We start from the raw sequence: 27,735 nt of genomic DNA on the forward strand, positions 1-27,735 counted from the left end.
CAAAACAAACAACGCCTATAGGGGCAGCCCAGCCTTTGCATGGGCCCTTCGGAGCCCGCCTCCACATGGTCAGAGTTCTCGCCACCACGCGAGCCTGAGGAAGGCTGGCCAGGCGATGGGCCAAGCAGCGTCTACTGGCCACACCACCCTGGATACGCCCGATCTCGTCCGATCTCGGAAGCAAAGCAGGGCTGGGCTTGGACAGTACTTGGATGGGAGACCTCCTGGGAACACCAGGTGCTGTAGACAGTTTTGATGACATCTTGCTCGGCTAGTATAGAGCGGCTCCTTGCCAGACACCGACCTTAAGCAACCTAGAGGCTGGAAGCCCCAAGCCCCACAAGTCCGTGAAGAGAAAGGAAAGCACAAAAGGGCCTCTTGCTGAGCACTGGACTGGACAGGACAGGGCAGCCAGAGTGCAAAGTAGAAAAGCAGCAAGTGAGAGGCTTGTCTCTGCCTACGGCCACACCACCCTGAACACGCCCGATCTCGTCTGATCTCGGAAGCTAAGCAGGGTCGGGCCTGGTTAGTACTTGGATGGGAGACCGCCTGGGAATACCAGGTGCTGTAGGCTTTTGCTTTTTCCTTCCTTCCACCAGCAGGGGTCACTCTCCTCTATGCCTTTTTTCCATTCCCTTTCACAAGGGCACACATGCTTCTTTCTTCTTGTCATTTGCTTTCACTCTTGCGCTATTCCATCCTTGCAAAATGCCAGCATCCTTCTCATCACCGTGGGCCTCCAGCATTGTTGCTTATTTACTTTTAATACTAGGCTTCTTTTCAACAGGACCAGCGCCTCCTGCGGGCTTGGAAGCAACCGCCGGCAACCTGGTGGCCAGTTTACAGGCCGAAGCAAGCAGAACACCTTTGCAGGCAACACGACTCCCCTGAAGAGCAGCTCACAGTCACTCGCAACCATCTCACCCTCTTCCTTCATTCGCTCCTGGACGTCTCGATCCACCTCAAGTTGCTGCTCCAGCTTGCTCTTTCTGTCACGTCCCCCCCCCCCCAGATGAATGGTTAAAGGTACCGTCACATTAAGCGACGCTGCAGCGATATCGACAACGATGCCGATCGCTGCAGCGTCGCTGTGTGGTCGCTGGAGAGCTGTCACACAGACAGCTCTCCAGTGACCAACGATGCCGAAGTCCCCGGGTAACCAGGGTAAACATCGGGTTACTAAGCGCAGGGCCGCGCTTAGTAACCCGATGTTTACCCTGGTTACCAGTGTAAATGTAAAAAAAAAAAAACAGTACATACTTACATTCCAGTGTCTGCCGCGTCCCCCGGCGTCCGCTTCCCTGCACTGTGTAAGCGCCGGCCCTAAAGCACAGCGGTGACGTCACCGCTGTGCTTTGCTTTCCGGCCGGCACTGACACAGTCAGTGCAGAAAGCTATGAGCAGCAGCGCGGACGCCGGGGGACGTGACAGACATCAGAGGGTGAGTATGTAGTGTTTTTTTTTTACTTTTACAATGGTAACCAGGGTAAATATCGGGTTACTAAGCGCGGCCCTGCGCTTAGTAACTCGATATTTGCCCTGGTTACCATTGTAAAACATTGCTGGCATCGTTGCTTTTGCTGTCAAACACGACGATACACGCCGATCTGACGACCAAATAAAGTTCTGGACTTTCAGCAACGACCAGCGATATCACAGCAGGATCCAGATCGCTGCTGCGTGTCAAACACAACGATATCGCTATCCAGGACGCTGCAACGTCACAGATCGCTATCGTTATCGTTGTTAAGTCGCTTAATGTGACGGTACCTTTAGCCTGCAGGAGACCCTGCGTCGAGCCATTTTTAAAGACACCTGATGCTCAGGCCCTGCTGCGGCAGGTGTTTCACTGCAAAACAAACAACGCCTATAGGGGCAGCCCAGCCTTTGCATGGGCCCTTCGGAGCCCGCCTCCACATGGTCAGAGTTCTCGCCACCACGCGAGCCTGAGGAAGGCTGGCCAGGCGATGGGCCAAGCAGCGTCTACTGGCCACACCACCCTGGATACGCCCGATCTCGTCCGATCTCGGAAGCAAAGCAGGGCTGGGCTTGGACAGTACTTGGATGGGAGACCTCCTGGGAACACCAGGTGCTGTAGACAGTTTTGATGACATCTTGCTCGGCTAGTATAGAGCGGCTCCTTGCCAGACACCGACCTTAAGCAACCTAGAGGCTGGAAGCCCCAAGCCCCACAAGTCCGTGAAGAGAAAGGAAAGCACAAAAGGGCCTTTTGCTGAGCACTGGACTGGACAGGACAGGGCAGCCAGAGTGCAAAGTAGAAAAGCAGCAAGTGAGAGGCTTGTCTCTGCCTACGGCCACACCACCCTGAACACGCCCGATCTCGTCTGATCTCGGAAGCTAAGCAGGGTCGGGCCTGGTTAGTACTTGGATGGGAGACCGCCTGGGAATACCAGGTGCTGTAGGCTTTTGCTTTTTCCTTCCTTCCACCAGCAGGGGTCACTCTACTCTATGCCTTTTTTCCATTCCCTTTCACAAGGGCACACATGCTTCTTTCTTCTTGTCATTTGCTTTCACTCTTGCGCTATTCCATCCTTGCAAAATGCCAGCATCCTTCTCATCACCGTGGGCCTCCAGCATTGTTGCTTATTTACTTACTTCTTTTCAACAGGACCAGCGCCTCCTGCGGGCTTGGAAGCAACCGCCGGCAACCTGGTGGCCAGTTTACAGGCCGAAGCAAGCAGAACACCTTTGCAGGCAACACGACTCCCCTGAAGAGCAGCTCACAGTCACTCGCAACCATCTCACCCTCTTCCTTCATTCGCTCCTGGACGTCTCGATCCACCTCAAGTTGCTGCTCCAGCTTGCTCTTTCTGTCACGTCCCCCCCCCCCCAGATGAATGGTTAAAGGTACCGTCACATTAAGCGACGCTGCAGCGATATCGACAACGATGCCGATCGCTGCAGCGTCGCTGTGTGGTCGCTGGAGAGCTGTCACACAGACAGCTCTCCAGTGACCAACGATGCCGAAGTCCCCGGGTAACCAGGGTAAACATCGGGTTACTAAGCGCAGGGCCGCGCTTAGTAACCCGATGTTTACCCTGGTTACCAGTGTAAATGTAAAAAAAAAAAACAGTACATACTTACATTCCAGTGTCTGCCGCGTCCCCCGGCGTCCGCTTCCCTGCACTGAGTAATCGCCGGCCCTAAAGCACAGCGGTGACGTCACCGCTGTGCTTTGCTTTCCGGCCGGCACTGACACAGTCAGTGCAGAAAGCTATGAGCAGCAGCGCGGACGCCGGGGGACGTGACAGACATCAGAGGGTGAGTATGTAGTGTTTTTTTTTTACTTTTACAATGGTAACCAGGGTAAATATCGTGTTACTAAGCGCGGCCCTGCGCTTAGTAACTCGATATTTGCCCTGGTTACCATTGTAAAACATTGCTGGCATCGTTGCTTTTGCTGTCAAACACGACGATACACGCCGATCTGACGACCAAATAAAGTTCTGGACTTTCAGCAACGACCAGCGATATCACAGCAGGATCCAGATCGCTGCTGCGTGTCAAACACAACGATATCGCTATCCAGGACGCTGCAACGTCACAGATCGCTATCGTTATCGTTGTTAAGTCGCTTAATGTGACGGTACCTTTAGCCTGCAGGAGACCCTGCGTCGAGCCATTTTTAAAGACACCTGATGCTCAGGCCCTGCTGCGGCAGGTGTTTCACTGCAAAACAAACAACGCCTATAGGGGCAGCCCAGCCTTTGCATGGGCCCTTCGGAGCCCGCCTCCACATGGTCAGAGTTCTCGCCACCACGCGAGCCTGAGGAAGGCTGGCCAGGCGATGGGCCAAGCCGCGTCTACTGGCCACACCACCCTGGATACGCCCGATCTCGTCCGATCTCGGAAGCAAAGCAGGGCTGGGCTTGGACAGTACTTGGATGGGAGACCTCCTGGGAACACCAGGTGCTGTAGACAGTTTTGATGACATCTTGCTCGGCTAGTATAGAGCGGCTCCTTGCCAGACACCGACCTTAAGTAACCTAGAGGCTGGAAGCCCCAAGCCCCACAAGTCCGTGAAGAGAAAGGAAAGCACAAAAGGGCCTCTTGCTGAGCACTGGACTGGACAGGACAGGGCAGCCAGAGTGCAAAGTAGAAAAGCAGCAAGTGAGAGGCTTGTCTCTGCCTACGGCCACACCACCCTGAACACGCCCGATCTCGTCTGATCTCGGAAGCTAAGCAGGGTCGGGCCTGGTTAGTACTTGGATGGGAGACCGCCTGGGAATACCAGGTGCTGTAGGCTTTTGCTTTTTCCTTCCTTCCACCAGCAGGGGTCACTCTCCTCTATGCCTTTTTTCCATTCCCTTTCACAAGGGCACACATGCTTCTTTCTTCTTGTCATTTGCTTTCACTCTTGCGCTATTCCATCCTTGCAAAATGCCAGCATCCTTCTCATCACCGTGGGCCTCCAGCATTGTTGCTTATTTACTTTTAATACTAGGCTTCTTTTCAACAGGACCAGCGCCTCCTGCGGGCTTGGAAGCAACCGCCGGCAACCTGGTGGCCAGTTTACAGGCCGAAGCAAGCAGAACACCTTTGCAGGCAACACGACTCCCCTGAAGAGCAGCTCACAGTCACTCGCAACCATCTCACCCTCTTCCTTCATTCGCTCCTGGACGTCTCGATCCACCTCAAGTTGCTGCTCCAGCTTGCTCTTTCTGTCACGTCCCCCCCCCCCCAGATGAATGGTTAAAGGTACCGTCACATTAAGCGACGCTGCAGCGATATCGACAACGATGCCGATCGCTGCAGCGTCGCTGTGTGGTCGCTGGAGAGCTGTCACACAGACAGCTCTCCAGTGACCAACGATGCCGAAGTCCCCGGGTAACCAGGGTAAACATCGGGTTACTAAGCGCAGGGCCGCGCTTAGTAACCCGATGTTTACCCTGGTTACCAGTGTAAATGTAAAAAAAAAAAAAACAGTACATACTTACATTCCAGTGTCTGCCGCGTCCCCCGGCGTCCGCTTCCCTGCACTGTGTAAGCGCCGGCCCTAAAGCACAGCGGTGACGTCACCGCTGTGCTTTGCTTTCCGGCCGGCACTGACACAGTCAGTGCAGAAAGCTATGAGCAGCAGCGCGGACGCCGGGGGACGTGACAGACATCAGAGGGTGAGTATGTAGTGTTTTTTTTTTACTTTTACAATGGTAACCAGGGTAAATATCGTGTTACTAAGCGCGGCCCTGCGCTTAGTAACTCGATATTTGCCCTGGTTACCATTGTAAAACATTGCTGGCATCGTTGCTTTTGCTGTCAAACACGACGATACACGCCGATCTGACGACCAAATAAAGTTCTGGACTTTCAGCAACGACCAGCGATATCACAGCAGGATCCAGATCGCTGCTGCGTGTCAAACACAACGATATCGCTATCCAGGACGCTGCAACGTCACAGATCGCTATCGTTATCGTTGTTAAGTCGCTTAATGTGACGGTACCTTTAGCCTGCAGGAGACCCTGCGTCGAGCCATTTTTAAAGACACCTGATGCTCAGGCCCTGCTGCGGCAGGTGTTTCACTGCAAAACAAACAACGCCTATAGGGGCAGCCCAGCCTTTGCATGGGCCCTTCGGAGCCCGCCTCCACATGGTCAGAGTTCTCGCCACCACGCGAGCCTGAGGAAGGCTGGCCAGGCGATGGGCCAAGCAGCGTCTACTGGCCACACCACCCTGGATACGCCCGATCTCGTCCGATCTCGGAAGCAAAGCAGGGCTGGGCTTGGACAGTACTTGGATGGGAGACCTCCTGGGAACACCAGGTGCTGTAGACAGTTTTGATGACATCTTGCTCGGCTAGTATAGAGCGGCTCCTTGCCAGACACCGACCTTAAGCAACCTAGAGGCTGGAAGCCCCAAGCCCCACAAGTCCGTGAAGAGAAAGGAAAGCACAAAAGGGCCTCTTGCTGAGCACTGGACTGGACAGGACAGGGCAGCCAGAGTGCAAAGTAGAAAAGCAGCAAGTGAGAGGCTTGTCTCTGCCTACGGCCACACCACCCTGAACACGCCCGATCTCGTCTGATCTCGGAAGCTAAGCAGGGTCGGGCCTGGTTAGTACTTGGATGGGAGACCGCCTGGGAATACCAGGTGCTGTAGGCTTTTGCTTTTTCCTTCCTTCCACCAGCAGGGGTCACTCTACTCTATGCCTTTTTTCCATTCCCTTTCACAAGGGCACACATGCTTCTTTCTTCTTGTCATTTGCTTTCACTCTTGCGCTATTCCATCCTTGCAAAATGCCAGCATCCTTCTCATCACCGTGGGCCTCCAGCATTGTTGCTTATTTACTTACTTCTTTTCAACAGGACCAGCGCCTCCTGCGGGCTTGGAAGCAACCGCCGGCAACCTGGTGGCCAGTTTACAGGCCGAAGCAAGCAGAACACCTTTGCAGGCAACACGACTCCCCTGAAGAGCAGCTCACAGTCACTCGCAACCATCTCACCCTCTTCCTTCATTCGCTCCTGGACGTCTCGATCCACCTCAAGTTGCTGCTCCAGCTTGCTCTTTCTGTCACGTCCCCCCCCCCCAGATGAATGGTTAAAGGTACCGTCACATTAAGCGACGCTGCAGCGATATCGACAACGATGCCGATCGCTGCAGCGTCGCTGTGTGGTCGCTGGAGAGCTGTCACACAGACAGCTCTCCAGTGACCAACGATGCCGAAGTCCCCGGGTAACCAGGGTAAACATCGGGTTACTAAGCGCAGGGCCGCGCTTAGTAACCCGATGTTTACCCTGGTTACCAGTGTAAATGTAAAAAAAAAAACCAGTACATACTTACATTCCAGTGTCTGCCGCGTCCCCCGGCGTCCGCTTCCCTGCACTGAGTAATCGCCGGCCCTAAAGCACAGCGGTGACGTCACCGCTGTGCTTTGCTTTCCGGCCGGCACTGACACAGTCAGTGCAGAAAGCTATGAGCAGCAGCGCGGACGCCGGGGGACGTGACAGACATCAGAGGGTGAGTATGTAGTGTTTTTTTTTTACTTTTACAATGGTAACCAGGGTAAATATCGTGTTACTAAGCGCGGCCCTGCGCTTAGTAACTCGATATTTGCCCTGGTTACCATTGTAAAACATTGCTGGCATCGTTGCTTTTGCTGTCAAACACGACGATACACGCCGATCTGACGACCAAATAAAGTTCTGGACTTTCAGCAACGACCAGCGATATCACAGCAGGATCCAGATCGCTGCTGCGTGTCAAACACAACGATATCGCTATCCAGGACGCTGCAACGTCACAGATCGCTATCGTTATCGTTGTTAAGTCGCTTAATGTGACGGTACCTTTAGCCTGCAGGAGACCCTGCGTCGAGCCATTTTTAAAGACACCTGATGCTCAGGCCCTGCTGCGGCAGGTGTTTCACTGCAAAACAAACAACGCCTATAGGGGCAGCCCAGCCTTTGCATGGGCCCTTCGGAGCCCGCCTCCACATGGTCAGAGTTCTCGCCACCACGCGAGCCTGAGGAAGGCTGGCCAGGCGATGGGCCAAGCCGCGTCTACTGGCCACACCACCCTGGATACGCCCGATCTCGTCCGATCTCGGAAGCAAAGCAGGGCTGGGCTTGGACAGTACTTGGATGGGAGACCTCCTGGGAACACCAGGTGCTGTAGACAGTTTTGATGACATCTTGCTCGGCTAGTATAGAGCGGCTCCTTGCCAGACACCGACCTTAAGTAACCTAGAGGCTGGAAGCCCCAAGCCCCACAAGTCCGTGAAGAGAAAGGAAAGCACAAAAGGGCCTCTTGCTGAGCACTGGACTGGACAGGACAGGGCAGCCAGAGTGCAAAGTAGAAAAGCAGCAAGTGAGAGGCTTGTCTCTGCCTACGGCCACACCACCCTGAACACGCCCGATCTCGTCTGATCTCGGAAGCTAAGCAGGGTCGGGCCTGGTTAGTACTTGGATGGGAGACCGCCTGGGAATACCAGGTGCTGTAGGCTTTTGCTTTTTCCTTCCTTCCACCAGCAGGGGTCACTCTCCTCTATGCCTTTTTTCCATTCCCTTTCACAAGGGCACACATGCTTCTTTCTTCTTGTCATTTGCTTTCACTCTTGCGCTATTCCATCCTTGCAAAATGCCAGCATCCTTCTCATCACCGTGGGCCTCCAGCATTGTTGCTTATTTACTTTTAATACTAGGCTTCTTTTCAACAGGACCAGCGCCTCCTGCGGGCTTGGAAGCAACCGCCGGCAACCTGGTGGCCAGTTTACAGGCCGAAGCAAGCAGAACACCTTTGCAGGCAACACGACTCCCCTGAAGAGCAGCTCACAGTCACTCGCAACCATCTCACCCTCTTCCTTCATTCGCTCCTGGACGTCTCGATCCACCTCAAGTTGCTGCTCCAGCTTGCTCTTTCTGACACGTCCCCCCCCCCCAGATGAATGGTTAAAGGTACCGTCACATTAAGCGACGCTGCAGCGATATCGACAACGATGCCGATCGCTGCAGCGTCGCTGTGTGGTCGCTGGAGAGCTGTCACACAGACAGCTCTCCAGTGACCAACGATGCCGAAGTCCCCGGGTAACCAGGGTAAACATCGGGTTACTAAGCGCAGGGCCGCGCTTAGTAACCCGATGTTTACCCTGGTTACCAGTGTAAATGTAAAAAAAAAAAACAGTACATACTTACATTCCAGTGTCTGCCGCGTCCCCCGGCGTCCGCTTCCCTGCACTGAGTAATCGCCGGCCCTAAAGCACAGCGGTGACGTCACCGCTGTGCTTTGCTTTCCGGCCGGCACTGACACAGTCAGTGCAGAAAGCTATGAGCAGCAGCGCGGACGCCGGGGGACGTGACAGACATCAGAGGGTGAGTATGTAGTGTTTTTTTTTTACTTTTACAATGGTAACCAGGGTAAATATCGGGTTACTAAGCGCGGCCCTGCGCTTAGTAACTCGATATTTGCCCTGGTTACCATTGTAAAACATTGCTGGCATCGTTGCTTTTGCTGTCAAACACGACGATACACGCCGATCTGACGACCAAATAAAGTTCTGGACTTTCAGCAACGACCAGCGATATCACAGCAGGATCCAGATCGCTGCTGCGTGTCAAACACAACGATATCGCTATCCAGGACGCTGCAACGTCACAGATCGCTATCGTTATCGTTGTTAAGTCGCTTAATGTGACGGTACCTTTAGCCTGCAGGAGACCCTGCGTCGAGCCATTTTTAAAGACACCTGATGCTCAGGCCCTGCTGCGGCAGGTGTTTCACTGCAAAACAAACAACGCCTATAGGGGCAGCCCAGCCTTTGCATGGGCCCTTCGGAGCCCGCCTCCACATGGTCAGAGTTCTCGCCACCACGCGAGCCTGAGGAAGGCTGGCCAGGCGATGGGCCAAGCCGCGTCTACTGGCCACACCACCCTGGATACGCCCGATCTCGTCCGATCTCGGAAGCAAAGCAGGGCTGGGCTTGGACAGTACTTGGATGGGAGACCTCCTGGGAACACCAGGTGCTGTAGACAGTTTTGATGACATCTTGCTCGGCTAGTATAGAGCGGCTCCTTGCCAGACACCGACCTTAAGTAACCTAGAGGCTGGAAGCCCCAAGCCCCACAAGTCCGTGAAGAGAAAGGAAAGCACAAAAGGGCCTCTTGCTGAGCACTGGACTGGACAGGACAGGGCAGCCAGAGTGCAAAGTAGAAAAGCAGCAAGTGAGAGGCTTGTCTCTGCCTACGGCCACACCACCCTGAACACGCCCGATCTCGTCTGATCTCGGAAGCTAAGCAGGGTCGGGCCTGGTTAGTACTTGGATGGGAGACCGCCTGGGAATACCAGGTGCTGTAGGCTTTTGCTTTTTCCTTCCTTCCACCAGCAGGGGTCACTCTCCTCTATGCCTTTTTTCCATTCCCTTTCACAAGGGCACACATGCTTCTTTCTTCTTGTCATTTGCTTTCACTCTTGCGCTATTCCATCCTTGCAAAATGCCAGCATCCTTCTCATCACCGTGGGCCTCCAGCATTGTTGCTTATTTACTTTTAATACTAGGCTTCTTTTCAACAGGACCAGCGCCTCCTGCGGGCTTGGAAGCAACCGCCGGCAACCTGGTGGCCAGTTTACAGGCCGAAGCAAGCAGAACACCTTTGCAGGCAACACGACTCCCCTGAAGAGCAGCTCACAGTCACTCGCAACCATCTCACCCTCTTCCTTCATTCGCTCCTGGACGTCTCGATCCACCTCAAGTTGCTGCTCCAGCTTGCTCTTTCTGTCACGTCCCCCCCCCCCCCAGATGAATGGTTAAAGGTACCGTCACATTAAGCGACGCTGCAGCGATATCGACAACGATGCCGATCGCTGCAGCGTCGCTGTGTGGTCGCTGGAGAGCTGTCACACAGACAGCTCTCCAGTGACCAACGATGCCGAAGTCCCCGGGTAACCAGGGTAAACATCGGGTTACTAAGCGCAGGGCCGCGCTTAGTAACTCGATGTTTACCCTGGTTACCAGTGTAAATGTAAAAAAAAAAAACAGTACATACTTACATTCCAGTGTCTGCCGCGTCCCCCGGCGTCCGCTTCCCTGCACTGTGTAAGCGCCGGCCCTAAAGCACAGCGGTGACGTCACCGCTGTGCTTTGCTTTCCGGCCGGCACTGACACAGTCAGTGCAGAAAGCTATGAGCAGCAGCGCGGACGCCGGGGGACGTGACAGACATCAGAGGGTGAGTATGTAGTGTTTTTTTTTACTTTTACAATGGTAACCAGGGTAAATATCGGGTTACTAAGCGCGGCCCTGCGCTTAGTAACTCGATATTTGCCCTGGTTACCATTGTAAAACATTGCTGGCATCGTTGCTTTTGCTGTCAAACACGACGATACACGCCGATCTGACGACCAAATAAAGTTCTGGACTTTCAGCAACGACCAGCGATATCACAGCAGGATCCAGATCGCTGCTGCGTGTCAAACACAACGATATCGCTATCCAGGACGCTGCAACGTCACAGATCGCTATCGTTATCGTTGTTAAGTCGCTTAATGTGACGGTACCTTTAGCCTGCAGGAGACCCTGCGTCGAGCCATTTTTAAAGACACCTGATGCTCAGGCCCTGCTGCGGCAGGTGTTTCACTGCAAAACAAACAACGCCTATAGGGGCAGCCCAGCCTTTGCATGGGCCCTTCGGAGCCCGCCTCCACATGGTCAGAGTTCTCGCCACCACGCGAGCCTGAGGAAGGCTGGCCAGGCGATGGGCCAAGCAGCGTCTACTGGCCACACCACCCTGGATACGCCCGATCTCGTCCGATCTCGGAAGCAAAGCAGGGCTGGGCTTGGACAGTACTTGGATGGGAGACCTCCTGGGAACACCAGGTGCTGTAGACAGTTTTGATGACATCTTGCTCGGCTAGTATAGAGCGGCTCCTTGCCAGACACCGACCTTAAGCAACCTAGAGGCTGGAAGCCCCAAGCCCCACAAGTCCGTGAAGAGAAAGGAAAGCACAAAAGGGCCTCTTGCTGAGCACTGGACTGGACAGGACAGGGCAGCCAGAGTGCAAAGTAGAAAAGCAGCAAGTGAGAGGCTTGTCTCTGCCTACGGCCACACCACCCTGAACACGCCCGATCTCGTCTGATCTCGGAAGCTAAGCAGGGTCGGGCCTGGTTAGTACTTGGATGGGAGACCGCCTGGGAATACCAGGTGCTGTAGGCTTTTGCTTTTTCCTTCCTTCCACCAGCAGGGGTCACTCTCCTCTATGCCTTTTTTCCATTCCCTTTCACAAGGGCACACATGCTTCTTTCTTCTTGTCATTTGCTTTCACTCTTGCGCTATTCCATCCTTGCAAAATGCCAGCATCCTTCTCATCACCGTGGGCCTCCAGCATTGTTGCTTATTTACTTTTAATACTAGGCTTCTTTTCAACAGGACCAGCGCCTCCTGCGGGCTTGGAAGCAACCGCCGGCAACCTGGTGGCCAGTTTACAGGCCGAAGCAAGCAGAACACCTTTGCAGGCAACACGACTCCCCTGAAGAGCAGCTCACAGTCACTCGCAACCATCTCACCCTCTTCCTTCATTCGCTCCTGGACGTCTCGATCCACCTCAAGTTGCTGCTCCAGCTTGCTCTTTCTGTCACGTCCCCCCCCCCCCAGATGAATGGTTAAAGGTACCGTCACATTAAGCGACGCTGCAGCGATATCGACAACGATGCCGATCGCTGCAGCGTCGCTGTGTGGTCGCTGGAGAGCTGTCACACAGACAGCTCTCCAGTGACCAACGATGCCGAAGTCCCCGGGTAACCAGGGTAAACATCGGGTTACTAAGCGCAGGGCCGCGCTTAGTAACCCGATGTTTACCCTGGTTACCAGTGTAAATGTAAAAAAAAAAAAACAGTACATACTTACATTCCAGTGTCTGCCGCGTCCCCCGGCGTCCGCTTCCCTGCACTGTGTAAGCGCCGGCCCTAAAGCACAGCGGTGACGTCACCGCTGTGCTTTGCTTTCCGGCCGGCACTGACACAGTCAGTGCAGAAAGCTATGAGCAGCAGCGCGGACGCCGGGGGACGTGACAGACATCAGAGGGTGAGTATGTAGTGTTTTTTTTTTACTTTTACAATGGTAACCAGGGTAAATATCGTGTTACTAAGCGCGGCCCTGCGCTTAGTAACTCGATATTTGCCCTGGTTACCATTGTAAAACATTGCTGGCATCGTTGCTTTTGCTGTCAAACACGACGATACACGCCGATCTGACGACCAAATAAAGTTCTGGACTTTCAGCAACGACCAGCGATATCACAGCAGGATCCAGATCGCTGCTGCGTGTCAAACACAACGATATCGCTATCCAGGACGCTGCAACGTCACAGATCGCTATCGTTATCGTTGTTAAGTCGCTTAATGTGACGGTACCTTTAGCCTGCAGGAGACCCTGCGTCGAGCCATTTTTAAAGACACCTGATGCTCAGGCCCTGCTGCGGCAGGTGTTTCACTGCAAAACAAACAACGCCTATAGGGGCAGCCCAGCCTTTGCATGGGCCCTTCGGAGCCCGCCTCCACATGGTCAGAGTTCTCGCCACCACGCGAGCCTGAGGAAGGCTGGCCAGGCGATGGGCCAAGCAGCGTCTACTGGCCACACCACCCTGGATACGCCCGATCTCGTCCGATCTCGGAAGCAAAGCAGGGCTGGGCTTGGACAGTACTTGTATGGGAGACCTCCTGGGAACACCAGGTGCTGTAGACAGTTTTGATGACATCTTGCTCGGCTAGTATAGAGCGGCTCCTTGCCAGACACCGACCTTAAGCAACCTAGAGGCTGGAAGCCCCAAGCCCCACAAGTCCGTGAAGAGAAAGGAAAGAACAAAAAAGCCTCTTGCTGAGCACTGGACTGGACAGGACAGGGCAGCCAGAGTGCAAAGTAGAAAAGCAGCAAGTGAGAGGCTTGTCTCTGCCTACGGCCACACCACCCTGAACACGCCCGATCTCGTCTGATCTCGGAAGCTAAGCAGGGTCGGGCCTGGTTAGTACTTGGATGGGAGACCGCCTGGGAATACCAGGTGCTGTAGGCTTTTGCTTTTTCCTTCCTTCCACCAGCAGGGGTCACTCTCCTCTATGCCTTTTTTCCATTCCCTTTCACAAGGGCACACATGCTTCTTTCTTCTTGTCATTTGCTTTCACTCTTGCGCTATTCCATCCTTGCAAAATGCCAGCATCCTTCTCATCACCGTGGGCCTCCAGCATTGTTGCTTATTTACTTTTAATACTAGGCTTCTTTTCAACAGGACCAGCGCCTCCTGCGGGCTTGGAAGCAACCGCCGGCAACCTGGTGGCCAGTTTACAGGCCGAAGCAAGCAGAACACCTTTGCAGGCAACACGACTCCCCTGAAGAGCAGCTCACAGTCACTCGCAACCATCTCACCCTCTTCCTTCATTCGCTCCTGGACGTCTCGATCCACCTCAAGTTGCTGCTCCAGCTTGCTCTTTCTGTCACGTCCCCCCCCCCCAGATGAATGGTTAAAGGTACCGTCACATTAAGCGACGCTGCAGCGATATCGACAACGATGCCGATCGCTGCAGCGTCGCTGTGTGGTCGCTGGAGAGCTGTCACACAGACAGCTCTCCAGTGACCAACGATGCCGAAGTCCCCGGGTAACCAGGGTAAACATCGGGTTACTAAGCGCAGGGCCGCGCTTAGTAACCCGATGTTTACCCTGGTTACCAGTGTAAATGTAAAAAAAAAAAAACAGTACATACTTACATTCCAGTGTCTGCCGCGTCCCCCGGCGTCCGCTTCCCTGCACTGTGTAAGCGCCGGCCCTAAAGCACAGCGGTGACGTCACCGCTGTGCTTTGCTTTCCGGCCGGCACTGACACAGTCAGTGCAGAAAGCTATGAGCAGCAGCGCGGACGCCGGGGGACGTGACAGACATCAGAGGGTGAGTATGTAGTGTTTTTTTTTTACTTTTACAATGGTAACCAGGGTAAAAATCGGGTTACTAAGCGCGGCCCTGCGCTTAGTAACTCGATATTTGCCCTGGTTACCATTGTAAAACATTGCTGGCATCGTTGCTTTTGCTGTCAAACACGACGATACACGCCGATCTGACGACCAAATAAAGTTCTGGACTTTCAGCAACGACCAGCGATATCACAGCAGGATCCAGATCGCTGCTGCGTGTCAAACACAACGATATCGCTATCCAGGACGCTGCAACGTCACAGATCGCTATCGTTATCGTTGTTAAGTCGCTTAATGTGACGGTACCTTTAGCCTGCAGGAGACCCTGCGTCGAGCCATTTTTAAAGACACCTGATGCTCAGGCCCTGCTGCGGCAGGTGTTTCACTGCAAAACAAACAACGCCTATAGGGGCAGCCCAGCCTTTGCATGGGCCCTTCGGAGCCCGCCTCCACATGGTCAGAGTTCTCGCCACCACGCGAGCCTGAGGAAGGCTGGCCAGGCGATGGGCCAAGCAGCGTCTACTGGCCACACCACCCTGGATACGCCCGATCTCGTCCGATCTCGGAAGCAAAGCAGGGCTGGGCTTGGACAGTACTTGGATGGGAGACCTCCTGGGAACACCAGGTGCTGTAGACAGTTTTGATGACATCTTGCTCGGCTAGTATAGAGCGGCTCCTTGCCAGACACCGACCTTAAGCAACCTAGAGGCTGGAAGCCCCAAGCCCCACAAGTCCGTGAAGAGAAAGGAAAGCACAAAAGGGCCTCTTGCTGAGCACTGGACTGGACAGGACAGGGCAGCCAGAGTGCAAAGTAGAAAAGCAGCAAGTGAGAGGCTTGTCTCTGCCTATGGCCACACCACCCTGAACACGCCCGATCTCGTCTGATCTCGGAAGCTAAGCAGGGTCGGGCCTGGTTAGTACTTGGATGGGAGACCGCCTGGGAATACCAGGTGCTGTAGGCTTTTGCTTTTTCCTTCCTTCCACCAGCAGGGGTCACTCTCCTCTATGCCTTTTTTCCATTCCCTTTCACAAGGGCACACATGCTTCTTTCTTCTTGTCATTTGCTTTCACTCTTGCGCTATTCCATCCTTGCAAAATGCCAGCATCCTTCTCATCACCGTGGGCCTCCAGCATTGTTGCTTATTTACTTACTTCTTTTCAACAGGACCAGCGCCTCCTGCGGGCTTGGAAGCAACCGCCGGCAACCTGGTGGCCAGTTTACAGGCCGAAGCAAGCAGAACACCTTTGCAGGCAACACGACTCCCCTGAAGAGCAGCTCACAGTCACTCGCAACCATCTCACCCTCTTCCTTCATTCGCTCCTGGACGTCTCGATCCACCTCAAGTTGCTGCTCCAGCTTGCTCTTTCTGTCACGTCCCCCCCCCCCAGATGAATGGTTAAAGGTACCGTCACATTAAGCGACGCTGCAGCGATATCGACAATGATGCCGATCGCTGCAGCGTCGCTGTGTGGTCGCTGGAGAGCTGTCACACAGACAGCTCTCCAGTGACCAACGATGCCGAAGTCCCCGGGTAACCAGGGTAAACATCGGGTTACTAAGCGCAGGGCCGCGCTTAGTAACCCGATGTTTACCCTGGTTACCAGTGTAAATGTAAAAAAAAAAAACAGTACATACTTACATTCCAGTGTCTGCCGCGTCCCCCGGCGTCCGCTTCCCTGCACTGAGTAATCGCCGGCCCTAAAGCACAGCGGTGACGTCACCGCTGTGCTTTGCTTTCCGGCCGGCACTGACACAGTCAGTGCAGAAAGCTATGAGCAGCAGCGCGGACGCCGGGGGACGTGACAGACATCAGAGGGTGAGTATGTAGTGTTTTTTTTTTACTTTTACAATGGTAACCAGGGTAAATATCGTGTTACTAAGCGCGGCCCTGCGCTTAGTAACTCGATATTTGCCCTGGTTACCATTGTAAAACATTGCTGGCATCGTTGCTTTTGCTGTCAAACACGACGATACACGCCGATCTGACGACCAAATAAAGTTCTGGACTTTCAGCAACGACCAGCGATATCACAGCAGGATCCAGATCGCTGCTGCGTGTCAAACACAACGATATCGCTATCCAGGACGCTGCAACGTCACAGATCGCTATCGTTATCGTTGTTAAGTCGCTTAATGTGACGGTACCTTTAGCCTGCAGGAGACCCTGCGTCGAGCCATTTTTAAAGACACCTGATGCTCAGGCCCTGCTGCGGCAGGTGTTTCACTGCAAAACAAACAACGCCTATAGGGGCAGCCCAGCCTTTGCATGGGCCCTTCGGAGCCCGCCTCCACATGGTCAGAGTTCTCGCCACCACGCGAGCCTGAGGAAGGCTGGCCAGGCGATGGGCCAAGCCGCGTCTACTGGCCACACCACCCTGGATACGCCCGATCTCGTCCGATCTCGGAAGCAAAGCAGGGCTGGGCTTGGACAGTACTTGGATGGGAGACCTCCTGGGAACACCAGGTGCTGTAGACAGTTTTGATGACATCTTGCTCGGCTAGTATAGAGCGGCTCCTTGCCAGACACCGACCTTAAGTAACCTAGAGGCTGGAAGCCCCAAGCCCCACAAGTCCGTGAAGAGAAAGGAAAGCACAAAAGGGCCTCTTGCTGAGCACTGGACTGGACAGGACAGGGCAGCCAGAGTGCAAAGTAGAAAAGCAGCAAGTGAGAGGCTTGTCTCTGCCTACGGCCACACCACCCTGAACACGCCCGATCTTGTCTGATCTCGGAAGCTAAGCAGGGTCGGGCCTGGTTAGTACTTGGATGGGAGACCGCCTGGGAATACCAGGTGCTGTAGGCTTTTGCTTTTTCCTTCCTTCCACCAGCAGGGGTCACTCTCCTCTATGCCTTTTTTCCATTCCCTTTCACAAGGGCACACATGCTTCTTTCTTCTTGTCATTTGCTTTCACTCTTGCGCTATTCCATCCTTGCAAAATGCCAGCATCCTTCTCATCACCGTGGGCCTCCAGCATTGTTGCTTATTTACTTTTAATACTAGGCTTCTTTTCAACAGGACCAGCGCCTCCTGCGGGCTTGGAAGCAACCGCCGGCAACCTGGTGGCCAGTTTACAGGCCGAAGCAAGCAGAACACCTTTGCAGGCAACACGACTCCCCTGAAGAGCAGCTCACAGTCACTCGCAACCATCTCACCCTCTTCCTTCATTCGCTCCTGGACGTCTCGATCCACCTCAAGTTGCTGCTCCAGCTTGCTCTTTCTGTCACGTCCCCCCCCCCCCAGATGAATGGTTAAAGGTACCGTCACATTAAGCGACGCTGCAGCGATATCGACAACGATGCCGATCGCTGCAGCGTCGCTGTGTGGTCGCTGGAGAGCTGTCACACAGACAGCTCTCCAGTGACCAACGATGCCGAAGTCCCCGGGTAACCAGGGTAAACATCGGGTTACTAAGCGCAGGGCCGCGCTTAGTAACCCGATGTTTACCCTGGTTACCAGTGTAAATGTAAAAAAAAAAAACAGTACATACTTACATTCCAGTGTCTGCCGCGTCCCCCGGCGTCCGCTTCCCTGCACTGAGTAATCGCCGGCCCTAAAGCACAGCGGTGACGTCACCGCTGTGCTTTGCTTTCCGGCCGGCACTGACACAGTCAGTGCAGAAAGCTATGAGCAGCAGCGCGGACGCCGGGGGACGTGACAGACATCAGAGGGTGAGTATGTAGTGTTTTTTTTTTACTTTTACAATGGTAACCAGGGTAAATATCGTGTTACTAAGCGCGGCCCTGCGCTTAGTAACTCGATATTTGCCCTGGTTACCATTGTAAAACATTGCTGGCATCGTTGCTTTTGCTGTCAAACACGACGATACACGCCGATCTGACGACCAAATAAAGTTCTGGACTTTCCAGCAACGACCAGCGATATCACAGCAGGATCCAGATCGCTGCTGCGTGTCAAACACAACGATATCGCTATCCAGGACGCTGCAACGTCACAGATCGCTATCGTTATCGTTGTTAAGTCGCTTAATGTGACGGTACCTTTAGCCTGCAGGAGACCCTGCGTCGAGCCATTTTTAAAGACACCTGATGCTCAGGCCCTGCTGCGGCAGGTGTTTCACTGCAAAACAAACAACGCCTATAGGGGCAGCCCAGCCTTTGCATGGGCCCTTCGGAGCCCGCCTCCACATGGTCAGAGTTCTCGCCACCACGCGAGCCTGAGGAAGGCTGGCCAGGCGATGGGCCAAGCCGCGTCTACTGGCCACACCACCCTGGATACGCCCGATCTCGTCCGATCTCGGAAGCAAAGCAGGGCTGGGCTTGGACAGTACTTGGATGGGAGACCTCCTGGGAACACCAGGTGCTGTAGACAGTTTTGATGACATCTTGCTCGGCTAGTATAGAGCGGCTCCTTGCCAGACACCGACCTTAAGTAACCTAGAGGCTGGAAGCCCCAAGCCCCACAAGTCCGTGAAGAGAAAGGAAAGCACAAAAGGGCCTCTTGCTGAGCACTGGACTGGACAGGACAGGGCAGCCAGAGTGCAAAGTAGAAAAGCAGCAAGTGAGAGGCTTGTCTCTGCCTACGGCCACACCACCCTGAACACGCCCGATCTCGTCTGATCTCGGAAGCTAAGCAGGGTCGGGCCTGGTTAGTACTTGGATGGGAGACCGCCTGGGAATACCAGGTGCTGTAGGCTTTTGCTTTTTCCTTCCTTCCACCAGCAGGGGTCACTCTCCTCTATGCCTTTTTTCCATTCCCTTTCACAAGGGCACACATGCTTCTTTCTTCTTGTCATTTGCTTTCACTCTTGCGCTATTCCATCCTTGCAAAATGCCAGCATCCTTCTCATCACCGTGGGCCTCCAGCATTGTTGCTTATTTACTTTTAATACTAGGCTTCTTTTCAACAGGACCAGCGCCTCCTGCGGGCTTGGAAGCAACCGCCGGCAACCTGGTGGCCAGTTTACAGGCCGAAGCAAGCAGAACACCTTTGCAGGCAACACGACTCCCCTGAAGAGCAGCTCACAGTCACTCGCAACCATCTCACCCTCTTCCTTCATTCGCTCCTGGACGTCTCGATCCACCTCAAGTTGCTGCTCCAGCTTGCTCTTTCTGTCACGTCCCCCCCCCCCAGATGAATGGTTAAAGGTACCGTCACATTAAGCGACGCTGCAGCGATATCGACAACGATGCCGATCGCTGCAGCGTCGCTGTGTGGTCGCTGGAGAGCTGTCACACAGACAGCTCTCCAGTGACCAACGATGCCGAAGTCCCCGGGTAACCAGGGTAAACATCGGGTTACTAAGCGCAGGGCCGCGCTTAGTAACCCGATGTTTACCCTGGTTACCAGTGTAAATGTAAAAAAAAAAAAAACAGTACATACTTACATTCCAGTGTCTGCCGCGTCCCCCGGCGTCCGCTTCCCTGCACTGTGTAAGCGCCGGCCCTAAAGCACAGCGGTGACGTCACCGCTGTGCTTTGCTTTCCGGCCGGCACTGACACAGTCAGTGCAGAAAGCTATGAGCAGCAGCGCGGACGCCGGGGGACGTGACAGACATCAGAGGGTGAGTATGTAGTGTTTTTTTTTTACTTTTACAATGGTAACCAGGGTAAATATCGTGTTACTAAGCGCGGCCCTGCGCTTAGTAACTCGATATTTGCCCTGGTTACCATTGTAAAACATTGCTGGCATCGTTGCTTTTGCTGTCAAACACGACGATACACGCCGATCTGACGACCAAATAAAGTTCTGGACTTTCAGCAACGACCAGCGATATCACAGCAGGATCCAGATCGCTGCTGCGTGTCAAACACAACGATATCGCTATCCAGGACGCTGCAACGTCACAGATCGCTATCGTTATCGCTGTTAAGTCGCTTAATGTGACGGTACCTTTAGCCTGCAGGAGACCCTGCGTCGAGCCATTTTTAAAGACACCTGATGCTCAGGCCCTGCTGCGGCAGGTGTTTCACTGCAAAACAAACAACGCCTATAGGGGCAGCCCAGCCTTTGCATGGGCCCTTCGGAGCCCGCCTCCACATGGTCAGAGTTCTCGCCACCACGCGAGCCTGAGGAAGGCTGGCCAGGCGATGGGCCAAGCAGCGTCTACTGGCCACACCACCCTGGATACGCCCGATCTCGTCCGATCTCGGAAGCAAAGCAGGGCTGGGCTTGGACAGTACTTGGATGGGAGACCTCCTGGGAACACCAGGTGCTGTAGACAGTTTTGATGACATCTTGCTCGGCTAGTATAGAGCGGCTCCTTGCCAGACACCGACCTTAAGCAACCTAGAGGCTGGAAGCCCCAAGCCCCACAAGTCCGTGAAGAGAAAGGAAAGCACAAAAGGGCCTCTTGCTGAGCACTGGACTGGACAGGACAGGGCAGCCAGAGTGCAAAGTAGAAAAGCAGCAAGTGAGAGGCTTGTCTCTGCCTACGGCCACACCACCCTGAACACGCCCGATCTCGTCTGATCTCGGAAGCTAAGCAGGGTCGGGCCTGGTTAGTACTTGGATGGGAGACCGCCTGGGAATACCAGGTGCTGTAGGCTTTTGCTTTTTCCTTCCTTCCACCAGCAGGGGTCACTCTCCTCTATGCCTTTTTTCCATTCCCTTTCACAAGGGCACACATGCTTCTTTCTTCTTGTCATTTGCTTTCACTCTTGCGCTATTCCATCCTTGCAAAATGCCAGCATCCTTCTCATCACCGTGGGCCTCCAGCATTGTTGCTTATTTACTTTTAATACTAGGCTTCTTTTCAACAGGACCAGCGCCTCCTGCGGGCTTGGAAGCAACCGCCGGCAACCTGGTGGCCAGTTTACAGGCCGAAGCAAGCAGAACACCTTTGCAGGCAACACGACTCCCCTGAAGAGCAGCTCACAGTCACTCGCAACCATCTCACCCTCTTCCTTCATTCGCTCCTGGACGTCTCGATCCACCTCAAGTTGCTGCTCCAGCTTGCTCTTTCTGTCACGTCCCCCCCCCCCAGATGAATGGTTAAAGGTACCGTCACATTAAGCGACGCTGCAGCGATATCGACAACGATGCCGATCGCTGCAGCGTCGCTGTGTGGTCGCTGGAGAGCTGTCACACAGACAGCTCTCCAGTGACCAACGATGCCGAAGTCCCCGGGTAACCAGGGTAAACATCGGGTTACTAAGCGCAGGGCCGCGCTTAGTAACCCGATGTTTACCCTGGTTACCAGTGTAAATGTAAAAAAAAAAAAACAGTACATACTTACATTCCAGTGTCTGCCGTGTCCCCCGGCGTCCGCTTCCCTGCACTGTGTAAGCGCCGGCCCTAAAGCACAGCGGTGACGTCACCGCTGTGCTTTGCTTTCCGGCCGGCACTGACATAGTCAGTGCAGAAAGCTATGAGCAGCAGCGCGGACGCCGGGGGACGTGACAGACATCAGAGGGTGAGTATGTAGTGTTTTTTTTTTACTTTTACAATGGTAACCAGGGTAAATATCGTGTTACTAAGCGCGGCCCTGCGCTTAGTAACTCGATATTTGCCCTGGTTACCATTGTAAAACATTGCTGGCATCGTTGCTTTTGCTGTCAAACACGACGATACACGCCGATCTGACGACCAAATAAAGTTCTGGACTTTCAGCAACGACCAGCGATATCACAGCAGGATCCAGATCGCTGCTGCGTGTCAAACACAACGATATCGCTATCCAGGACGCTGCAACGTCACAGATCGCTATCGTTATCGCTGTTAAGTCGCTTAATGTGACGGTACCTTTAGCCTGCAGGAGACCCTGCGTCGAGCCATTTTTAAAGACACCTGATGCTCAGGCCCTGCTGCGGCAGGTGTTTCACTGCAAAACAAACAACGCCTATAGGGGCAGCCCAGCCTTTGCATGGGCCCTTCGGAGCCCGCCTCCACATGGTCAGAGTTCTCGCCACCACGCGAGCCTGAGGAAGGCTGGCCAGGCGATGGGCCAAGCAGCGTCTACTGGCCAGGCGATGGGCCAAGCAGCGTCTACTGGCCACACCACCCTGGATACGCCCGATCTCGTCCGATCTCGGAAGCAAAGCAGGGCTGGGCTTGGACAGTACTTGGATGGGAGACCTCCTGGGAACACCAGGTGCTGTAGACAGTTTTGATGACATCTTGCTCGGCTAGTATAGAGCGGCTCCTTGCCAGACACCGACCTTAAGCAACCTAGAGGCTGGAAGCCCCAAGCCCCACAAGTCCGTGAAGAGAAAGGAAAGCACAAAAGGGCCTCTTGCTGAGCACTGGACTGGACAGGACAGGGCAGCCAGAGTGCAAAGTAGAAAAGCAGCAAGTGAGAGGCTTGTCTCTGCCTACGGCCACACCACCCTGAACACGCCCGATCTCGTCTGATCTCGGAAGCTAAGCAGGGTCGGGCCTGGTTAGTACTTGGATGGGAGACCGCCTGGGAATACCAGGTGCTGTAGGCTTTTGCTTTTTCCTTCCTTCCACCAGCAGGGGTCACTCTCCTCTATGCCTTTTTTCCATTCCCTTTCACAAGGGCACACATGCTTCTTTCTTCTTGTCATTTGCTTTCACTCTTGCGCTATTCCATCCTTGCAAAATGCCAGCATCCTTCTCATCACCGTGGGCCTCCAGCATTGTTGCTTATTTACTTTTAATACTAGGCTTCTTTTCAACAGGACCAGCGCCTCCTGCGGGCTTGGAAGCAACCGCCGGCAACCTGGTGGCCAGTTTACAGGCCGAAGCAAGCAGAACACCTTTGCAGGCAACACGACTCCCCTGAAGAGCAGCTCACAGTCACTCGCAACCATCTCACCCTCTTCCTTCATTCGCTCCTGGACGTCTCGATCCACCTCAAGTTGCTGCTCCAGCTTGCTCTTTCTGTCACGTCCCCCCCCCCCCAGATGAATGGTTAAAGGTACCGTCACATTAAGCGACGCTGCAGCGATATCGACAACGATGCCGATCGCTGCAGCGTCGCTGTGTGGTCGCTGGAGAGCTGTCACACAGACAGCTCTCCAGTGACCAACGATGCCGAAGTCCCCGGGTAACCAGGGTAAACATCGGGTTACTAAGCGCAGGGTCGCGCTTAGTAACCCGATGTTTACCCTGGTTACCAGTGTAAATGTAGAAAAAAAAAAAACAGTACATACTTACATTCCAGTGTCTGCCGCGTCCCCCGGCGTCCGCTTCCCTGCACTGTGTAAGCGCCGGCCCTAAAGCACAGCGGTGACGTCACCGCTGTGCTTTGCTTTCCGGCCGGCACTGACACAGTCAGTGCAGAAAGCTATGAGCAGCAGCGCGGACGCCGGGGGACGTGACAGACATCAGAGGGTGAGTATGTAGTGTTTTTTTTTTTACTTTTACAATGGTAACCAGGGTAAATATCGGGTTACTAAGCGCGGCCCTGCGCTTAGTAACTCGATATTTGCCCTGGTTACCATTGTAAAACATTGCTGGCATCGTTGCTTTTGCTGTCAAACACGACGATACACGCCGATCTGACGACCAAATAAAGTTCTGGACTTTCAGCAACGACCAGCGATATCACAGCAGGATCCAGATCGCTGCTGCGTGTCAAACACAACGATATCGCTATCCAGGACGCTGCAACGTCACAGATCGCTATCGTTATCGTTGTTAAGTCGCTTAATGTGACGGTACCTTTAGCCTGCAGGAGACCCTGCGTCGAGCCATTTTTAAAGACACCTGATGCTCAGGCCCTGCTGCGGCAGGTGTTTCACTGCAAAACAAACAACGCCTATAGGGGCAGCCCAGCCTTTGCATGGGCCCTTCGGAGCCCGCCTCCACATGGTCAGAGTTCTCGCCACCACGCGAGCCTGAGGAAGGCTGGCCAGGCGATGGGCCAAGCAGCGTCTACTGGCCACACCACCCTGGATACGCCCGATCTCGTCCGATCTCGGAAGCAAAGCAGGGCTGGGCTTGGACAGTACTTGGATGGGAGACCTCCTGGGAACACCAGGTGCTGTAGACAGTTTTGATGACATCTTGCTCGGCTAGTATAGAGCGGCTCCTTGCCAGACACCGACCTTAAGCAACCTAGAGGCTGGAAGCCCCAAGCCCCACAAGTCCGTGAAGAGAAAGGAAAGCACAAAAGGGCCTCTTGCTGAGCACTGGACTGGACAGGACAGGGCAGCCAGAGTGCAAAGTAGAAAAGCAGCAAGTGAGAGGCTTGTCTCTGCCTACAGCCACACCACCCTGAACACGCCCGATCTCGTCTGATCTCGGAAGCTAAGCAGGGTCGGGCCTGGTTAGTACTTGGATGGGAGACCGCCTGGGAATACCAGGTGCTGTAGGCTTTTGCTTTTTCCTTCCTTCCACCAGCAGGGGTCACTCTCCTCTATGCCTTTTTTCCATTCCCTTTCACAAGGGCACACATGCTTCTTTCTTCTTGTCATTTGCTTTCACTCTTGCGCTATTCCATCCTTGCAAAATGCCAGCATCCTTCTCATCACCGTGGGCCTCCAGCATTGTTGCTTATTTACTTTTAATACTAGGCTTCTTTTCAACAGGACCAGCGCCTCCTGCGGGCTTGGAAGCAACCGCCGGCAACCTGGTGGCCAGTTTACAGGCCGAAGCAAGCAGAACACCTTTGCAGGCAACACGACTCCCCTGAAGAGCAGCTCACAGTCACTCGCAACCATCTCACCCTCTTCCTTCATTCGCTCCTGGACGTCTCGATCCACCTCAAGTTGCTGCTCCAGCTTGCTCTTTCTGTCACGTCCCCCCCCCCCCCAGATGAATGGTTAAAGGTACCGTCACATTAAGCGACGCTGCAGCGATATCGACAACGATGCCGATCGCTGCAGCGTCGCTGTGTGGTCGCTGGAGAGCTGTCACACAGACAGCTCTCCAGTGACCAACGATGCCGAAGTCCCCGGGTAACCAGGGTAAACATCGGGTTACTAAGCGCAGGGCCGCGCTTAGTAACCCGATGTTTACCCTGGTTACCAGTGTAAATGTAAAAAAAAAAAAACAGTACATACTTACATTCCAGTGTCTGCCGCGTCCCCCGGCGTCCGCTTCCCTGCACTGTGTAAGCGCCGGCCCTAAAGCACAGCGGTGACGTCACCGCTGTGCTTTGCTTTCCGGCCGGCACTGACACAGTCAGTGCAGAAAGCTATGAGCAGCAGCGCGGACGCCGGGGGACGTGACAGACATCAGAGGGTGAGTATGTAGTGTTTTTTTTTTACTTTTACAATGGTAACCAGGGTAAATATCGGGTTACTAAGCGCGGCCCTGCGCTTAGTAACTCGATATTTGCCCTGGTTACCATTGTAAAACATTGCTGGCATCGTTGCTTTTGCTGTCAAACACGACGATACACGCCGATCTGACGACCAAATAAAGTTCTGGACTTTCAGCAACGACCAGCGATATCACAGCAGGATCCAGATCGCTGCTGCGTGTCAAACACAACGATATCGCTATCCAGGACGCTGCAACGTCACAGATCGCTATCGTTATCGTTGTTAAGTCGCTTAATGTGACGGTACCTTTAGCCTGCAGGAGACCCTGCGTCGAGCCATTTTTAAAGACACCTGATGCTCAGGCCCTGCTGCGGCAGGTGTTTCACTGCAAAACAAACAACGCCTATAGGGGCAGCCCAGCCTTTGCATGGGCCCTTCGGAGCCCGCCTCCACATGGTCAGAGTTCTCGCCACCACGCGAGCCTGAGGAAGGCTGGCCAGGCGATGGGCCAAGCAGCGTCTACTGGCCACACCACCCTGGATACGCCCGATCTCGTCCGATCTCGGAAGCAAAGCAGGGCTGGGCTTGGACAGTACTTGGATGGGAGACCTCCTGGGAACACCAGGTGCTGTAGACAGTTTTGATGACATCTTGCTCGGCTAGTATAGAGCGGCTCCTTGCCAGACACCGACCTTAAGCAACCTAGAGGCTGGAAGCCCCAAGCCCCACAAGTCCGTGAAGAGAAAGGAAAGCACAAAAGGGCCTCTTGCTGAGCACTGGACTGGACAGGACAGGGCAGCCAGAGTGCAAAGTAGAAAAGCAGCAAGTGAGAGGCTTGTCTCTGCCTACGGCCACACCACCCTGAACACGCCCGATCTCGTCTGATCTCGGAAGCTAAGCAGGGTCGGGCCTGGTTAGTACTTGGATGGGAGACCGCCTGGGAATACCAGGTGCTGTAGGCTTTTGCTTTTTCCTTCCTTCCACCAGCAGGGGTCACTCTCCTCTATGCCTTTTTTCCATTCCCTTTCACAAGGGCACACATGCTTCTTTCTTCTTGTCATTTGCTTTCACTCTTGCGCTATTCCATCCTTGCAAAATGCCAGCATCCTTCTCATCACCGTGGGCCTCCAGCATTGTTGCTTATTTACTTTTAATACTAGGCTTCTTTTCAACAAGACCAGCGCCTCCTGCGGGCTTGGAAGCAACCGCCGGCAACCTGGTGGCCAGTTTACAGGCCGAAGCAAGCAGAACACCTTTGCAGGCAACACGACTCCCCTGAAGAGCAGCTCACAGTCACTCGCAACCATCTCACCCTCTTCCTTCATTCGCTCCTGGACGTCTCGATCCACCTCAAGTTGCTGCTCCAGCTTGCTCTTTCTGTCACGTCCCCCCCCCCCCCAGATGAATGGTTAAAGGTACCGTCACATTAAGCGACGCTGCAGCGATATCGACAACGATGCCGATCGCTGCAGCGTCGCTGTGTGGTCGCTGGAGAGCTGTCACACAGACAGCTCTCCAGTGACCAACGATGCCGAAGTCCCCGGGTAACCAGGGTAAACATCGGGTTACTAAGCGCAGGGCCGCGCTTAGTAACCCGATGTTTACCCTGGTTACCAGTGTAAATGTAAAAAAAAAAAAACAGTACATACTTACATTCCAGTGTCTGCCGCGTCCCCCGGCGTCCGCTTCCCTGCACTGTGTAAGCGCCGGCCCTAAAGCACAGCGGTGACGTCACCGCTGTGCTTTGCTTTCCGGCCGGCACTGACACAGTCAGTGCAGAAAGCTATGAGCAGCAGCGCGGACGCCGGGGGACGTGACAGACATCAGAGGGTGAGTATGTAGTGTTTTTTTTTTACTTTTACAATGGTAACCAGGGTAAATATCGTGTTACTAAGCGCGGCCCTGCGCTTAGTAACTCGATATTTGCCCTGGTTACCATTGTAAAACATTGCTGGCATCGTTGCTTTTGCTGTCAAACACGACGATACACGCCGATCTGACGACCAAATAAAGTTCTGGACTTTCAGCAACGACCAGCGATATCACAGCAGGATCCAGATCGCTGCTGCGTGTCAAACACAACGATATCGCTATCCAGGACGCTGCAACGTCACAGATCGCTATCGTTATCGTTGTTAAGTCGCTTAATGTGACGGTACCTTTAGCCTGCAGGAGACCCTGCGTCGAGCCATTTTTAAAGA

The 27,735-nt window shown here is 54.0% G+C and overlaps 30 non-coding genes across 30 annotated transcripts; all 30 read left to right on the forward strand.

The window, feature by feature from the left end:
* The first annotated feature begins 129 nt into the window (after positions 1-129).
* On the forward strand, positions 130-249 carry LOC143783895 (5S ribosomal RNA). Its single transcript, XR_013217559.1, has one exon. It is a non-coding gene; the product is annotated as a 5S ribosomal RNA (ribosomal RNA).
* Positions 250-455: 206 nt separating this feature from the next.
* On the forward strand, positions 456-574 carry LOC143783584 (5S ribosomal RNA). The gene has a single exon (XR_013217288.1). It is a non-coding gene; the product is annotated as a 5S ribosomal RNA (ribosomal RNA).
* Positions 575-1,981: 1,407 nt separating this feature from the next.
* Positions 1,982-2,101, forward strand: LOC143783896 (5S ribosomal RNA). Its single transcript, XR_013217560.1, has one exon. It is a non-coding gene; the product is annotated as a 5S ribosomal RNA (ribosomal RNA).
* Positions 2,102-2,307: 206 nt separating this feature from the next.
* LOC143783596 (5S ribosomal RNA) lies at positions 2,308-2,426 on the forward strand. The gene has a single exon (XR_013217300.1). It is a non-coding gene; the product is annotated as a 5S ribosomal RNA (ribosomal RNA).
* A 1,396-nt stretch (positions 2,427-3,822) lies between these two features.
* On the forward strand, positions 3,823-3,942 carry LOC143783897 (5S ribosomal RNA). Its single transcript, XR_013217561.1, has one exon. It is a non-coding gene; the product is annotated as a 5S ribosomal RNA (ribosomal RNA).
* Positions 3,943-4,148: 206 nt separating this feature from the next.
* LOC143783607 (5S ribosomal RNA) lies at positions 4,149-4,267 on the forward strand. The gene has a single exon (XR_013217309.1). It is a non-coding gene; the product is annotated as a 5S ribosomal RNA (ribosomal RNA).
* A 1,408-nt stretch (positions 4,268-5,675) lies between these two features.
* On the forward strand, positions 5,676-5,795 carry LOC143783898 (5S ribosomal RNA). Its single transcript, XR_013217562.1, has one exon. It is a non-coding gene; the product is annotated as a 5S ribosomal RNA (ribosomal RNA).
* Positions 5,796-6,001: 206 nt separating this feature from the next.
* Positions 6,002-6,120, forward strand: LOC143783619 (5S ribosomal RNA). The gene has a single exon (XR_013217315.1). It is a non-coding gene; the product is annotated as a 5S ribosomal RNA (ribosomal RNA).
* Positions 6,121-7,515: 1,395 nt separating this feature from the next.
* LOC143783899 (5S ribosomal RNA) lies at positions 7,516-7,635 on the forward strand. The gene has a single exon (XR_013217563.1). It is a non-coding gene; the product is annotated as a 5S ribosomal RNA (ribosomal RNA).
* A 206-nt stretch (positions 7,636-7,841) lies between these two features.
* On the forward strand, positions 7,842-7,960 carry LOC143783632 (5S ribosomal RNA). The gene has a single exon (XR_013217322.1). It is a non-coding gene; the product is annotated as a 5S ribosomal RNA (ribosomal RNA).
* A 1,405-nt stretch (positions 7,961-9,365) lies between these two features.
* LOC143783901 (5S ribosomal RNA) lies at positions 9,366-9,485 on the forward strand. Its single transcript, XR_013217565.1, has one exon. It is a non-coding gene; the product is annotated as a 5S ribosomal RNA (ribosomal RNA).
* Positions 9,486-9,691: 206 nt separating this feature from the next.
* On the forward strand, positions 9,692-9,810 carry LOC143783643 (5S ribosomal RNA). Its single transcript, XR_013217325.1, has one exon. It is a non-coding gene; the product is annotated as a 5S ribosomal RNA (ribosomal RNA).
* Positions 9,811-11,216: 1,406 nt separating this feature from the next.
* On the forward strand, positions 11,217-11,336 carry LOC143783902 (5S ribosomal RNA). Its single transcript, XR_013217566.1, has one exon. It is a non-coding gene; the product is annotated as a 5S ribosomal RNA (ribosomal RNA).
* Positions 11,337-11,542: 206 nt separating this feature from the next.
* LOC143783656 (5S ribosomal RNA) lies at positions 11,543-11,661 on the forward strand. Its single transcript, XR_013217332.1, has one exon. It is a non-coding gene; the product is annotated as a 5S ribosomal RNA (ribosomal RNA).
* Positions 11,662-13,068: 1,407 nt separating this feature from the next.
* Positions 13,069-13,188, forward strand: LOC143784034 (5S ribosomal RNA). Its single transcript, XR_013217692.1, has one exon. It is a non-coding gene; the product is annotated as a 5S ribosomal RNA (ribosomal RNA).
* Positions 13,189-13,394: 206 nt separating this feature from the next.
* LOC143783668 (5S ribosomal RNA) lies at positions 13,395-13,513 on the forward strand. The gene has a single exon (XR_013217343.1). It is a non-coding gene; the product is annotated as a 5S ribosomal RNA (ribosomal RNA).
* A 1,406-nt stretch (positions 13,514-14,919) lies between these two features.
* LOC143783903 (5S ribosomal RNA) lies at positions 14,920-15,039 on the forward strand. Its single transcript, XR_013217567.1, has one exon. It is a non-coding gene; the product is annotated as a 5S ribosomal RNA (ribosomal RNA).
* Positions 15,040-15,245: 206 nt separating this feature from the next.
* LOC143783786 (5S ribosomal RNA) lies at positions 15,246-15,364 on the forward strand. The gene has a single exon (XR_013217455.1). It is a non-coding gene; the product is annotated as a 5S ribosomal RNA (ribosomal RNA).
* A 1,395-nt stretch (positions 15,365-16,759) lies between these two features.
* LOC143783904 (5S ribosomal RNA) lies at positions 16,760-16,879 on the forward strand. Its single transcript, XR_013217568.1, has one exon. It is a non-coding gene; the product is annotated as a 5S ribosomal RNA (ribosomal RNA).
* A 206-nt stretch (positions 16,880-17,085) lies between these two features.
* Positions 17,086-17,204, forward strand: LOC143783800 (5S ribosomal RNA). Its single transcript, XR_013217468.1, has one exon. It is a non-coding gene; the product is annotated as a 5S ribosomal RNA (ribosomal RNA).
* Positions 17,205-18,611: 1,407 nt separating this feature from the next.
* LOC143783905 (5S ribosomal RNA) lies at positions 18,612-18,731 on the forward strand. Its single transcript, XR_013217569.1, has one exon. It is a non-coding gene; the product is annotated as a 5S ribosomal RNA (ribosomal RNA).
* A 206-nt stretch (positions 18,732-18,937) lies between these two features.
* LOC143783676 (5S ribosomal RNA) lies at positions 18,938-19,056 on the forward strand. Its single transcript, XR_013217351.1, has one exon. It is a non-coding gene; the product is annotated as a 5S ribosomal RNA (ribosomal RNA).
* A 1,407-nt stretch (positions 19,057-20,463) lies between these two features.
* On the forward strand, positions 20,464-20,583 carry LOC143783906 (5S ribosomal RNA). The gene has a single exon (XR_013217570.1). It is a non-coding gene; the product is annotated as a 5S ribosomal RNA (ribosomal RNA).
* Positions 20,584-20,789: 206 nt separating this feature from the next.
* Positions 20,790-20,908, forward strand: LOC143783677 (5S ribosomal RNA). The gene has a single exon (XR_013217352.1). It is a non-coding gene; the product is annotated as a 5S ribosomal RNA (ribosomal RNA).
* Positions 20,909-22,344: 1,436 nt separating this feature from the next.
* On the forward strand, positions 22,345-22,464 carry LOC143783908 (5S ribosomal RNA). Its single transcript, XR_013217571.1, has one exon. It is a non-coding gene; the product is annotated as a 5S ribosomal RNA (ribosomal RNA).
* A 206-nt stretch (positions 22,465-22,670) lies between these two features.
* Positions 22,671-22,789, forward strand: LOC143783681 (5S ribosomal RNA). The gene has a single exon (XR_013217353.1). It is a non-coding gene; the product is annotated as a 5S ribosomal RNA (ribosomal RNA).
* Positions 22,790-24,198: 1,409 nt separating this feature from the next.
* LOC143783909 (5S ribosomal RNA) lies at positions 24,199-24,318 on the forward strand. Its single transcript, XR_013217572.1, has one exon. It is a non-coding gene; the product is annotated as a 5S ribosomal RNA (ribosomal RNA).
* A 206-nt stretch (positions 24,319-24,524) lies between these two features.
* Positions 24,525-24,643, forward strand: LOC143783784 (5S ribosomal RNA). The gene has a single exon (XR_013217453.1). It is a non-coding gene; the product is annotated as a 5S ribosomal RNA (ribosomal RNA).
* Positions 24,644-26,051: 1,408 nt separating this feature from the next.
* LOC143783910 (5S ribosomal RNA) lies at positions 26,052-26,171 on the forward strand. Its single transcript, XR_013217573.1, has one exon. It is a non-coding gene; the product is annotated as a 5S ribosomal RNA (ribosomal RNA).
* A 206-nt stretch (positions 26,172-26,377) lies between these two features.
* LOC143783683 (5S ribosomal RNA) lies at positions 26,378-26,496 on the forward strand. The gene has a single exon (XR_013217355.1). It is a non-coding gene; the product is annotated as a 5S ribosomal RNA (ribosomal RNA).
* The last annotated feature ends 1,239 nt before the right edge of the window (positions 26,497-27,735 follow it).

Source organism: Ranitomeya variabilis, chromosome 6 (assembly GCF_051348905.1).
Source record: "Ranitomeya variabilis isolate aRanVar5 chromosome 6, aRanVar5.hap1, whole genome shotgun sequence".
Lineage (NCBI taxonomy): Eukaryota > Metazoa > Chordata > Amphibia > Anura > Dendrobatidae > Ranitomeya > Ranitomeya variabilis.